Source organism: Podarcis vaucheri (assembly GCF_965113315.1).
Source record: "Podarcis vaucheri genome assembly, chromosome: 12".
Classification (NCBI taxonomy): Eukaryota; Metazoa; Chordata; class Lepidosauria; order Squamata; family Lacertidae; genus Podarcis; species Podarcis vaucheri.
Window position 1 is genome coordinate 26,491,603 of NC_138750.1, and position 14,736 is coordinate 26,506,338.

At 41.8% G+C, this 14,736-nt stretch overlaps 1 protein-coding gene and 1 long non-coding RNA gene across 2 annotated transcripts in view; one reads left to right on the top strand and one right to left on the bottom strand.

The window, feature by feature from the left end:
* The window catches only part of CHN2 (chimerin 2), a 146,312-nt gene that overhangs the window by 113,677 nt on the left and 17,899 nt on the right, over window positions 1-14,736 (bottom strand). The gene's annotated exons all lie outside the window — the stretch shown is intronic.
* Window positions 1,297-5,412, top strand: LOC309515604. Its single transcript, XR_014212560.1, has 3 exons — window positions 1,297-1,556; window positions 3,283-3,496; window positions 4,500-5,412. It is a non-coding gene; the product is annotated as an uncharacterized lncRNA (long non-coding RNA).

Genomic DNA, 14,736 nt, shown 5'->3' on the forward strand with positions numbered 1-14,736 from the left:
TCCTATGGGGCGAATGCACGCTTTCGCTGAAGCCTGGAGAGCGAGAGGGGTCGGTGCGCACCATGCCTGAAAGATGCTGTTTTTGGTAACCTTGAAATTATTAGCTGTGATGGCATGTGGCTTTTTTTCCTTTTTCTTTTAATGGTGTTAGATGTTCTTAATGTGTTTTTTAATACATATTCTTAATCGTTTTTAAGCATGTTTTATCTTTTAATTGTATTGTTTTACGGGTTTGCTTTTTGCAGCCCTGGCCTCCTTCGGGAGGAAGGGCGAGTTAGAATGCAATAATAAATAAATATCAAGTGATGCCTTGCATGTGTGACTGGCCCATCGGACAGAGCTTTCACGTGACAGACAGAACTACTATATTGCTTAAAACTCAATGCCTTTCAGTGCAATCTGTTCATAGATTTGGCTGCCAGTCATCCAATAGAGTAATCAAGTAATGCCTAGGTCAGGGGTCAGCAACCTAAGGCCCATGGGCCTGCCGAGGCCATTTGACCAGCCCACGAGCCACCCCCGAACTGAGTTGCCCGCTTGCGCACTGTGCTAAACCAGCAAAGGGACTTGCTTGCACAGACGTCAAAAATCGTGTCTGCGCAGACGCAGATGCCGAAAATTGCGGGCGGGTGCACTCACAATCCTGCCCACAGAGGGATCTCTGTGGGACCGATCCAGCCCAGGCAGGATAAACCTTGCCGACTCCTGGCCTAGGTGTACACCAGCCCCAAATCTCTTTGCTCGACCCGTAGGGAGGGCTATGCAACTGCAGGTAGAGGGAGGCGCAGCCAAAGCAATTTAAAGAAGGCAAGGTTGACTGAAGCCACCAGCTGTCTGTAAGGACAAGGTGAGGCAAGAGACATCAAATGATGCAACTGGCAGAGAGGTGGGCACAACACAGTCCTTACCGCAAGTAATTACAGGACAGGTTGTTCGGAATTAAGAACAGGGGCAGGTTCTGACTTGGTTTTACAGTGGAGTCTGATGCATTATAAATTGAGTCAGGAGATCTCAGCCCCAGAAGTGGCAGCCAAACGGCTCCATGGACTGTCTGTGCACTGGCAGCAGGTAAAGGAAGTTTGCTTCAGCAAAAACAGAAAGTTAAAATACCTGCTTTTGGCCAAAGAATGCTGTTCTATGAACTCTGGCAGAACAGATGCCAAGCATGATTTTGAAGCAGGAAACATACGAACGTGTATGTGTTTGTGTGTGATAGATGATAGATAGATAGATAGATAGATAGATAGATAGATGATAGATAGATAGATGAGAGATTCCTGTTCCTAATCAGGGTCTTTCAAAAGCCCCCACAAACAGCAGCTATGCATGACTCAGGAAAATTCACAGGGTGAAAAATGAGGCCAGCACTTAGTCCTCAGGGGGCAGTCTGGCCCTGTGCAAATATTCTAAATACACAGGGGAAAATGTGTTTAATCATTACCTCTTTGTTTAACAAAACAGGATGAAAACTTAATCTTTGTAGTGTAAGGGAACTTCAAGTGATGTGGGAGTGAACTCTGCCATTTCCTGACAATCCTTGTCCCAGAATTGCTGATGTAAGACAAGAACAAAAGCGCCCACAGTTAAGTGTGTCCAACTGTTTAGAATTTCAAGGAGGTATCTGATAAAAATCAAACTATTGTATTCGGTTTCATTGTTAATTGCGAAACAAGATGACCTTTTTTGTTATTAAATATTTAGTGATTAATGAATGGAATTGGGCTCTTTCTATTATTTCAACCTACATTCTCTCATACATTTATGATAATTTTAAAGAGTGTTGATCTGGAACTTCCCTCATTCAGGGAGTCAAAAACTTGAAATCATTTAATTAAATTTCTGCAAAATATGATAATACAGAGATTTCCTTTGAGGATTGAGAATAATTATATGCAAACTTGCATTTAAAACGATAGCTAAAACAGCACAAAGTATGAAACTTACACCACTCAGCCTGCATGTATTACTTCAGGTCAATGATATCTCACTTTGAGCAAAGACAACAGAGAAGTAAAGAAAACACAAAGCATTTGCAGACTTCTTTTTTTAAAAAAATCTTTGTCTACCTCAGCTGCAAGTTTTAAATTATTGCATCCATTTGCAAAAGACTAGCCAGGTAAGTCTTTTGTTATACTGCAAATTCCTTTCACAGTCTCTCCCCCCCCCCTTGTGATCTGCCATCCATTACAAGCAGGTAATCCTTCTGCCTTCATGCACTGTTCTACACTCAGTTTTCAGTATCAATCTGTATCTTCATTTTCTCCCCCATCTCCTTGCTACCACCAACTGTCTACACTTCCATGCATTGGCTCCCTAGACTTGAACACTGGTTTAAACTTTGGAACATAAGGGTGGTCATAGCGCCCTGTGTGTGTTTGCCACTCTGAACTCTATAAACTTATTGCAACATACTGCTGACCCTGGTCCTGGGCAATGCAACCTTCAACCCTGCTACTTGCACAGATTCAAAGAATCCTTTCTCTTAAGGTAATGGGTAAAGGGACCCCTGACCATTAGGTCCAGTTGTGGCTCATCTCGCTTTATTGGCCGAGGAAGCTGGCATACAGCTTCCGGGTCATGTGGCCAGCATGACTAAGCCACTTCTGGCAAACCAGAGTAGCGCACGGAAACGCAGTTTACCTTCCCGCCGGAGTGGTACCTATTTATCTACTTGCACTTTGACGTGCTTTCGAACTGCTAGGTTGGCAGGAGCAGGGACCGAGCAACGGGAGCTCACCCCGTCACGGGGATTCGAACCGCCGACCTTCTGATAGGCAAGTCCTAGGCTCTGTGGTTTAACCCACAGCGCCACCCGCGTCCCAGTGGTGGTCCCAGATACAGTGGTACCTCGGGTTAAATACGCTTCAGGTTACATACGCTTCAGGTTACAGACTCCGCTAACCCAGAAATATTACCTCGGGTTAAGAACTTTGCTTCAGGGTGAGAACAGAAATCGCGTGGCGGCGGCGCAGCGGCAGCAGGAGGCCCCATTAGCTAAAGTGGTGCTTCAGGTTAAGAACAGTTTCAGGTTAAGAACAGACCTCCGGAACAAATTAAGTACGTTACCAAAGGTACCACGGTACATATTTATAAACAAATGCTCCGTAAAACAAAGTTGTTATTAATTGGAAAATTCAATGGAAATATTGCAGTTCTCAAGTAGGACTGCATTAAATGGCCACCCAATTTACTTGAAGGGGGCATATGCAGTGCTTAAGGCCTCATCCTGTTGACTGCCTTTGTTTCCCTGCCATTGCACCCTTTCTCCCTTTTGTATTACAGAGTTCTTTTCTCTCTCTCATGGTCAGTCCCAGATAATCAAGGATCTTGCTAATATCACTGAGGCAGCCTTCAAGAAGCATTGCCCAGAAACGAGCATATATGTGTATTATCTTTCAACACAATTCTTGGGAAAGAAAAATCACTGAAAGGACTGCTTTTTTATTCTTTGGAAATGCTTCATCAAAAGTGCCTCCCTTTCAGTTTAGGTTTCACTGTAAGTCCTTCTATGTTGAATCACGAATCTTCAAATATGTTATATTAAAAAAATGCCATTTCTTCCCTTTCTCCCTTTTTGTTATTATTTCTGAGCTTCACAGGAACTTTGGATGCTGCCAGTTTGAGGCACAAAAAGCAACTTCTGGTGGATAGGTACAGCAGGTAGATGCACAAGACCCACTGCAAAATGGATTGTACTGTGCTGATTGTACTATAAATCCTTTGGAAGCACAATATCCCTGCCATGTATTTGAAGCTAAATAAAATGGATAAAACAGGGAGGGGAGAACCATGTACAGCACATTGAGCTCTTTGGAGGAAAAGGTTAATACTATTATTATTATTATTATTATTATTATTATTATTATTATTATTATGCTAACCCAGAAATAGTATCTCGGGTTAAGAACTTTGCTTCAGGATGAGAACAGAAATCGTGTGGTGGCGGCACAGCAACAGCGGGAGGCCCCATTAGCTAAAGTGGTGCTTCAGGTTAAGAACAGTTTCAGGTTAAGAATGGACCTCCAGAACGAATTAAGTTTTTAACCCGAGGTACCACTGTAATAATAATAATAATAATAATAATAATAATAATAATAATAATAATTCATACTATTGTGTATATATAATGCTAATTGTCTTTTTTAAGCTGCCTTGGTAGGGTATATAAGGACTTTAAATAAATCAGCAGATATGCTGTGATACCACGTGCGGCAAAGTTTGGTCCCGTATTCTTCCATATTGAACTGCACTACATGAGCTAATCTTATGATTCTCAGTTCTGGTAAGCGTATTGGAGTGCAGACAGCACACCTGCCATTTATCTTGCGAGATATTCGTGTGCTAAAATCTTGACATCCAAGTAGGGAAAGAACCCTTGCGAAATGCCCAAATTCTGCCTCATCTCTCTCCTTTTCTCACACTTGTATCTGTTCCTATTCCTCTGTTAATGTTCTCCTGTCTCCTTCTCCCCTTTCTTTCTCATCCAGTGCAAATCTCAGGGCTACTGGAAAGGAGGAGCTAATACATGATGACAGGAAAATCGGAAATAGAGTTCTTCCCTTGCCAGCTGTACTTGCTAACATCTAAGGCCAGGAAAGCATGTATATAAGCCCTTTGTACAGCCAGAGAGGGGGAGGGATGAATGCCAGTCTTTAAATGCATTTCAAAACTTTGAAAAAACTACAGCTCTTGCTCAGATATATAAAGATCATTTAAAATGTTGGGCTGCTTGATTTTTAATGAAATGTTTAAAAGGATTCCCACGTCAGTTCAAATTACCAGACATGTACATACATACACGCCAGCAAGGAAATGGGATCCGTACAAAATGCTTCTCTATTCTCACCACTTCTCCTATTTTTAATTAAATTCAAGCCCATTTGCATTTCTCGCATTTGCATGAACTTTGTACTTCAAAGGCTGATTTTCTGATTAGTGCAGCCTAGCTCCCATTAGTTGTATAAACAACTAGGAACCGAAATCAGAGCAATCTGTCTTGACTTAATTTTTAGTCTCTGCATAGGGAGTTCTTCACAATCTCTTCCCTTGTGGTTTGTTTCCTTTGGTTTGGTGTAATTAATCTTTGATGATTTGCCCATCTAGTATGGTCTTTACTGAAGAAAAGGGCAGGGTTCCTTTTCCCTTCCAGTAGGAGCAAGTATTTTGAACTGGTAAGAAACGTAGAGTAAGTGGATTGAAATGAATTCAATAAATACAAAGTTTTCTGAGCCATCGTTGATCTGCTCCAGATAATTTTATCCACAAAATTACATGAGAGAGACTTTGTTGGTCTTTATCTCAAATTAATTTTGCTCATCTACAGCACATCCCAATGTAATCTGAGCCAATTACAACTTCTTCCAGCAAAAAAATACAACGGCGAGGGCTGAGAAGGCCATGCAATTCCTGGTTTCACTTTTCATAGAATCATAGAATCATAGAATCATAGAGTTGGAAGAGACCACAAGGGCCATCGAGTCCAACCCCCTGCCAAGCAGGAAACACCATCAGAGCACTCCTGACATATGGTTGTCAAGCCTCTGCTTAAAGACCTCCAAAGTAGGAGACGCCACCACACTCCTTGGCAGCAAATTCCACTGTCGAACAGCTCTTACTGTCAGGAAGTTCTTCCTAATGTTTAGGTGGAATCTTCTTTCTTGTAGTTTGGATCCATTGCTCCGTGTCCGCTTCTCTGGAGCAGCAGAAAACAACCTTTCTCCCTCCTCTATGTGACATCCTTTTATATATTTGAACATGGCTATCATATCACCCCTTAACCTCCTCTTCTCCAGGCTAAACATGCCCAGCTCCCTTAGCCGTTCCTCATAAGGCATCGTTTCCAGGCCTTTGACCATTTTGGTTGCCCTCCTCTGGACACGTTCCAGTTTGTCAGTGTCCTTCTTGAACTGTGGTGCCCAGAACTGGACACAGTACTCCAGGTGAGGTCTGACCAGAGCAGAATACAGTGGCACTATTACTTCCCTTGATCTAGATGCTATACTCCTATTGATGCAGCCCAGAATTTCAGGAGGAGGCAACACAGAATAATTTGCACGAAAGAAGTCTGGCTCAATTACTCTTTCAAATCATTGCCTAGTCTCCATTTATAAACATCAGAACATGAGAAGAGTCTGCTAGATCAGGCAAATGGCCCATCAAGTCCCGCCTTCTGTTTTCACAGAGGGCAACCAAATGCCTATGGGAAACTCCCATGCAGGATTCCAGCCCAAGATCCATCTCCTCTCCTCTCCTGCAAGTTCCAGCAACTGGTATTCAGAAGTACAGGATTGCTGCCTCCAACTGTGGAGTATCCAACAAAGCAGAGAAAGGTCTGTTGATTCTTAATAGCACTTCAGAGGGGACACTGGGTTTTTCTATACATATTATTTAAATACAAAAAATACGCGACTTCTGAATTAACAGGGGATATCAGTGCACAGTTCAGTGAAACTGGCCCATGCAATAATTCCCTTCATTTGAGCTCTTGTTAATTAAAGACGCTGGAGGAACTCCACCCAATTTCCTGCTTCCCGCTACCCGGCTAGAAGAAGCACAACAGTAGTTGTTAAATCAAAAGCGTCTTGCAGCATAACGTTTTCCTCCACGGTAATGCTTTTTAAATGACTTCCAAGCAGGAATTCCTCCTGAAAGTGTTTACGCCATAGGTTTCTCCGACAGTATGCATGGAAGCTATGCAAATGTACTTGGGATACAGAATTTCTGTTTCATTAGCAAAGGAGTTTGATTTTTGAAGGCTGGGGGTGGGAGGTCAATGGAAGAATGAACAGGATTATGTTTATAATTGCGGGCCTTTATGAAATTAGTGCCAAGCTCAAGGTCTTAAGCTGCATTACACCACACATTCTTCAGTGCTAAACCTGTAAGCCTAGAATTTTATTATTTACTTCCATACTGCACTCTTACCAGGGCCCTCGACTTACTGATGGAAAAGCTGGGAAGATTTAGCAAGAGAAAGAATAATAAGTATCAAGGGTTTTGAAATAGGCATATTCATTGCTCAAGTACTAGAGCACATTCTCTTAATCCTACACACAGGTTCCATCATGAAAATAGCCCTGAACTCACAAATCTATCAACAATAATACATTAATTGGTTGGCTTCTAAAATATTGTGCAATACAGTGGTGCCTCGCAAGACAAAAATAATCCGTTCCGCGAGTCTCTTCGTCTAGCGGTTTTTTTGTCTTGCGAAGCAACCCTATTAGCGTCTTAGCGGATTAGCGCTATTAACGGTTTAGCGGCTAAAAGGCTATTAGCGGCTTAGCGGCTTAGAAAAAGGGGGGAGCGGAAAAAATCGCAAGACTCGCAAGACGTTTTCGTCTTGCGAAGCAAGCCCATAGGGAAATTTGTCTTGCGAAGCGCATTGAAAAACGGAAAACCCTTTCGTCTAGCGGGTTTTTCGTCTTGCGAGGCATTCGTCTTGCGGGGCACCACTGTATTTCATCATTCCTTTACCTACTGTATAGCCTCTGGGATTTGGCTACTTTAAATATATTTGTTGTTTCTGTTTTTTGTTGTTGAGATGATAGCATGGGTAGCCCCATCCCCTCCAATTCACAAATAGAAAGACAAAAGCGAAGTTGAGAATAGGGAGTTTGTGGAGAAAACGTGAGCCAGAAGAAAAGCAGCAAGCTGGAGAGCCAGAGAGATTATTGATTTCTGTTTGAATCCAAAGTTGTGGCTAGCGGGAAGCAAGGCCCTCTTGGGGTGTGAATGCTGTGAACCCCTCCATCATAGGCTCCAATTGTATATATGTGTAAATAAACCATATATCATAAAGACACCAGAGTCTCTGTTGTACCTCATTCCAAAGGAAACATGTACCCTGGGTAAACTCCTGGAACCCCTGGAATCTCGTGCCGCTCAGAGATTGGGGTGTCATGCAACAATATACACTGCCCAACAATGTGGTCCACAATCTGCAACATTCCAAGACTGCATATCTTTTACAGAAAAAACAAAGACATTCGGAAGCCATGTCAGATTTGAAGAGGCAGCTCTCAGAAATGCAGAAGAACAGCATGTAAATACATAATTAAAGGATGCTGCTTAACACGATGCATGATTCTCTATTGCACAATATGCAGGCAGGCAGGCAGTAGAGTTATTTGGCACCTGGTTCCTATCACACTAAACATTTGGCAGTCGTAATGTACAGAGAACTGCAGCAGGGCTCACAGGATGGACCTACTCCTGGTTACCCTTATCACTAAAACCAGAAGCAGTTTGGCCTTGGTCCTAGGTAACAACCAATAGTCACAACCAGGCTTTGCATAGAACAAAACACAAAGAAAACCAGCACGCATGAACCAGTCCATACTGCAGGCAAATTGCCAGAAGGTAAAAAAAATATTAAATTTATTTCAGTTATTTAAAAGTAACCTTTCTCAAAGTTGCATTGCTTATTTGCACATTGTGGTTGTTATGAAATGAAGCAGTCAGCAGAACTCACATTTTCAAAGTGATTATGCAAAGATAAAAATTCCACGAAGCTCTGTATGTGTAAGTAAAGAATAAATCGAGCACAGCACATCAAGTCTTTCTTCTGAATCACAACTGAAGGCATGCGAGTTATACCAGAAATGTCTCCAAACCTAGTCAAATATTGAGATGCCAGGATTTACCGAACGAACATTGTAATTCGCTTGGCAGATGTCAATTTACACACACACATTTCCCATCTGCAGATTTTGCAAATTAACATTCACATCCTAAGCCTTGAAATACCAACAGATGAATGTGTCATCTGTTCCAGAAAGCAATACGGTTCCATGCAAATGCACTGGCATAAGTGGTCAGGGTATGTCAGGATCAACCAGGAGCTTCTTAGGCACAGCTGTCAAGCGTCCCTTATTTGGTGGGACAGTCCCTTATTCCAGCGCCATGTCCTGCTGCTGTCCCTTATTGATGATGTCCCTTAAATAAGCTACTGAAGTTAATGTGGCCCTTTCTATGTCCAGCTATCCTTTGTCAACAACAAATTATTGCTGTTTTTTTTGCATTGAATATATGCTAAATGGTAATTTATGGACCTAATAGGTATCTAAAGCCATTTGCACGCAACGAAGTATGTATTTTATCAAAGTAATTGTTGATCCCTTATTTTGGCTGCTGATCCCTTATTTTGGCTGCTGATCCCTTATTTTCGAGGCTGCTGGTCCCTTATTTTCAAATCTGTAAGTTGACAGCTATGTTCTTAGGCTATGTGCTGATGTGCTTCCTGGCAAACTACATCAAGGCTGAAAAGCAGAGGAAGAAATGGCAATACAGTGCTGCTTTCCCAGGGCCCCAGCATATCAGGCTGGCAACACACTGCAGGTAGCCCATTGATTCTTCCTAACCTGGCTTAGCTATAAATATTTATCGGTCAGGTCAAAAGATAAGGTCTAAAACTCCTGCTGGTTTGCACATTGCTTTAAATCAGGGGCAGGAAACATTTCTAGCCCAGCAGGCCAAGTCTGACCTGCGGGTACAGACATCAAGAGAACTTCTTTTTGCCTGTAGAATTCAGAAGCCCTTCTCAAAGTGCCATATTATGCAGCACTTTAAATGGGGCTTCTGAGAACACTGTACAATATAGCACTTTGAGAGGGGCTTCTGAAGATGTTGCCCCTCTCAAAAGACGATCTTGTCCTGATCTTTGAAGGGGGGCTTTGAAGGAGTCTGGTTTGTTTCATCCCTGGTATACTGAAGAAAGGAGCAGACGAGGAGCAAAAAGTGTGGTCTTTTCCATAGTGTGAACAAGCATACAGTGGTACCTCTGGTTATGAACACTTCAGGTTACGAGCTCCGCTAAGTAGCTGCTCCTGGTTGCAAACATTGTCCTAGGATGTGAACGGAAATCGTGCGCCAGAGGCGCACACCCAGTGGTAGGCCCCATTAGCGAAAGCACGCCTCAGGATAAGAACGGTTTCAGCCTAAGAACGGACCTCCGGAATGAATTAAGTTCATAACCAGAGGTACCACTGTAGTATGTTTCAGTTGTTTTAATGCTTTTTTGTTTTCTGCCTCAGGCTCCTTTGGCAGGAAGGGCAGGATATTTTTTTTAATGATTTTTTATTTATTTTTTAAAAAATGATCTGATGAGTGAACCTCAGCAAGGGGTAGCCCAAATGTGGTGTATTCAGTCAGATGGTACAGAGGTAGTTTCATCGCAGTAGATGGAACTAAGAGGAACTAAAGCCAAGGACAGCTCAGGAGTAGCCAGCTAGGCAGCCCAAACACAGCAGACAAACCCTGTCCAGTGATACCTCGGGTTACAGACACTTCAGGTTACGACGCTTCAGGTTACAGACTCCACTAACCCAGAAATAGCACCTCAGGTTAAGAACTTTACTTCAGGATGAGAACAGAAATCATGCGATGGTGGCACGGCGGCAGCGGGAGGCCCCATTAGCTAAAGTGGTACCTCAGGTTAAGAACAGTTTCAGGTTAAGAATGGACCTCCAGAACAAATTAAGTTCTTAACGCGAGGTACCACTGTATAAACAACTGCAATACAGATGCAGGATGTGCTCACTTGCCTGCATCCCAGTGCAACAAGAGGACAAGTTTGTAAAGCGACTGTAAATGTAAACTCATTTGTTTGTAGCAGTTCGCTCCCCGGTGATGAATTGGGTATAGTTTGTGTTGCATGACCCCTATAGAAGTGGAATGTCATGAATTAACATTCTTTTAAATATTATTTCTCACACAAGTGTGTGTGTGTGTGTGTGTACAGGGTTATATTCCATATCAGAATTCTTGACACATGTCATCTGTGTATGGTGGGAAGCAGGGATGGGAACTTCAGCCATGAAAACAGGCTGCAAGAGTAAGAATTCGTATAAACAAATGAAGGAAAATATACTTCAGTTCCATTACCATATGTGAATAGTCTGGTTTTCTGAGCCCAATGAGGTGATGTTGCAGCATGATTACAATAAAAAGCAGCCGTACCTGTTCTTGAGGTGCATGCATGCTGTTACAAGTCAGCAACTTAGATTTACATGCACAATTACAAAAGCACAGAGAGAGAAAATGACACTCCTTTCCCCTCAATGTCCTCTATATGAACATATGTGTCATACTGTTCAGCATTCGAACTAGGGAAAACTACATATATTTTGGAAGACAACGAAGCTTTTCCCTACCTATGCATACACCAGGCCTGCCTGGAATTACTTAGAATATTGCCTGAATGCATTTAGGAAAAAATTAGGAGATCACAGCAAATATCACCAAAAGTGTGAGTGATAATTGAGGGCTGCTTTCGCTTGCTTTTCCTGACGCAGTTAATCTCCATGAAGGGAAAAACGCGTGTTGTATCATGTAAAATGCATGAGTGTTTTTTGAAGGAGTTGCTGCAGGTATCACTTGTCAAATTTGTGTACCCGTGACACCAAAAAATATTCTTGCTGCAATTCATGTATGACAAAACATATACTATCCCCCTACACAGAGATTAAGCTGCTCCATGTAGCAGCCTCCAAAGTAGCCCTTAACGGCTCCCACAGGCTTTAACCAGGCACACTTACTTGAAAATCAGTCCCATTGCTGTCAGGAAGACTTAACTTCCAACTACATGTGCTTACGAGAAGATGATAATACATTAATATGCTTATGAAGAACAGCTGGAGTTCTGGAATAGTCCTTTTAATGCCACTGACATTCCATGACAGGCTTCCTCAACCTCGGCCCTCCAGATGTTTTTGGCCTAAAACTCCCATGATCCCTAGCTAGCAGGACCAGTGGTCAAGGATGCTGGGAATTGTAGTCTCAAAACATCTGGAGGGCTGAGGTTGAGGAAGCCTGTTCTATGAGCTGCTGAGCTGAGACATTATTTCCTAGGGCTAATGCCAACCCAAAAAGTTAGGATACCCTCCTGCATCTGCAATTGGGTCCAGAGCAACCAAAAATCTAGTGCAGTAACAACCATTATTATTAGTGCTGTTAAATTACATCACCTTCAATGCCCACTGCCCTCAACCTCTGCTGAGGCACACCAATAATCTAATTTGGATATGTGGCAAGCAAGAAATCCAATGCTGGGAGCATCAATATGCTTCTTTGTACATTCTCTCCTATGCATTAGTCCCATTGGCAAATATATTCTAATCTCTTGTTAAGGAGGAGTACTTAAATTATGAAAACCAGTCCTTGCCACATACTAATACTAATGTGTTTACTACATTGGTAATTATTTCAATTTCCCTGAAAGCATTTACTCTAACAGAAGCAGCAGACATGGCTCAACTACCCTTGAAAGTTTCCATCTGGAAAAGGTAATAAAAGAAAACTGATAATTCAGATATATCTGATTCAGCTGTCAAACACTTTCCCCAGAAATATCAAGGGATGAAGACTGCATTTAAATGCGGTGAAAGAGACCTAAACTGCGGATCCTATTACAGAAAATTCAGAACGATCATATTGCTCTTAATGGATTCAAATCAATTTCTTCCAAATAACTTTTATATATTCTGGAACACAGAAGCTGTAATGACATTTTTAAAGAAAGCTATTTTCCTGAGTATGACAAATTTGAACATCTGAAAGGCAAGAAGTGTTGTTTGCTGTATGCAAATTGAAAAAAGAAGAAGTGTTTTACAAAGACTTTAACTATAGCTTTGTTAGTTACTCATAGAATCAGAGAGTTGGAAGGGACCCTAAGGATCATCTAGTCCAATCCCCTGCAATGCAGGGATAGGCAGCTGTCCCTTACGGGGATCGAACCTGCAACCCTGGCGTTATCAATACCAACTGAGCTGGCAATTCAAACAAATTTTTAAAAGCTGGTGTGAAACCATTTTCCTGCACCAGTTCTTAATCAATTGGAACCTAGTATTGGTCCTAATTCATAAACTGCTAACATCATGAAATAACAAGCACCATTGATTCAGTCAGCGAAAAGATAAAGCTTAGTAGTTGTAAGCAATTCTAAAGCATAGTTTAGTGTTACAAGACAAAAAAGGAGAGCCTTAGATTGTCCTCTAGTGCAGTTCACAAGCTTTTGCTTGCACTTTAGATTAACTACTGCTTAACTACTGTTCACCATGTCATTCATGCTTTAATTTTAACCATGGTTTGTTGAAACAAGTCAATGCTAAACCATAGTTTAAGAACATGGCTTGTTTCAACAAACCATTGTTAAAATTAGCCACAGTTTAGGCGCTGCAGGCAACTTTCCTGGGCACCCAAACCCTACATTAGCACAATGCTCAAAGACTAAGGCGACAAGGTCCCTATCATAAATATTTGCACCAACAAATCTATGTTCTATACTGGAATAATCTTCTTTGGCGATCACTTGAAGCCGAGTAAGATTGTCTTCCATGAACACTATCTTAATGATGGGTCCGTAAGTGACTGTGGAGGCCAATTCTGGATCCACATATCCTTCCACAGTGGCGACATAGGTTTCTGGATGGGTGTTGATCATGGTGAGGATTTGCCAAATGTGCCTTCCTCATAGCCCCTTTTGTCCTCAATTCATGTTTCTTCAAAGTCCATGACGCCTTTGGTAGAGGCTATTCTCCAACTGGAGTGTTCACAGGCCAGTGTTTCCCAATTATCTGGGCTTATACTGCATTTTTAAAGATTTGCCTTGAGAGTGTCTTTAAACCTCTTTTGTTGTCCACTGGTATTTCGTCTTCCATTCTTAAGTTGGGAAGACAAAAATCAGGCATCTGAACAACATGGCCATTTGTGGTCTAACAGAAGAATCAATTTGTCAAAAGCTATGGATCAAGAAGTATTGCTCCATAGATGTTTGAATTATATGGAAAATATTATATGCCCTTATCCTGTTGCCATCCAAATATTCCATTCATCCCCATGGTGTGCATCATCTTTAATTATGTAATTACTTAACATTAAGCATCAAAAGTTATCATTTTCATTAAAACATTTCAGGAGATGAGATGCATGACACTTAATTCCATTACAGAATTATTCAAGAAAGTACTTCATTCAAGGATCGGGGGGGGGGGGGAAACACTTGTAATCCAATGAGTCTTCACTCTAATTTTAGTAATGGATATATAATTTAATTTCAGCAACGTAGATAAAAGGACACTCAAATAAAATTGGTACCAATGGAGGTGTCTTTATAAATGCTATGAACAACAGCCCCCATTTCCTTTATTCTCATCTTACAAAAACTTTCCATCTTATTCAACAAACTGGTATCTCCAGTAACAGCCCAAATAATGGGGGACATGAGGTATATCTCAAATGGAAAGAGTCACTTAAGCAGGGGTCAGCAACCTTTTTCAGTCGTGGGCCGGTCCACCATCCCTCAGACCATGTGGTGGGCTGGACTATATTTCTTTGGGGTGGGAGGGATGAACACAAATAACCCCACAAATAACCCAGAGATGCATTTTAAAGAAAAGGACACATTCTACTCATGTAAAAACCACGCTAATTCCCGGACCGTCGGCGGGCCAGATGGAGAAGGCGATTGGGCCGCATCCAGCCCACGGGCCTTAGGTTGCCTACCCCTCCACTAAAGTATGTATTTACTGTTAAAACAAAGGGCCGTGTGACACCTTAAAGACTGGCACATTTAATTACTTCATATGCTTTTGTGGGCTACAGAACACAACATCAGATGCATGAATCCATGCATCGGATAAATGTGCACGACAGCTTCTGCCGTAATAAAATGTATTAGTTTTCAAATGTCACATAACTCTTTGCTATTACTACTTAACAAATGGCTACTCCTCTGGA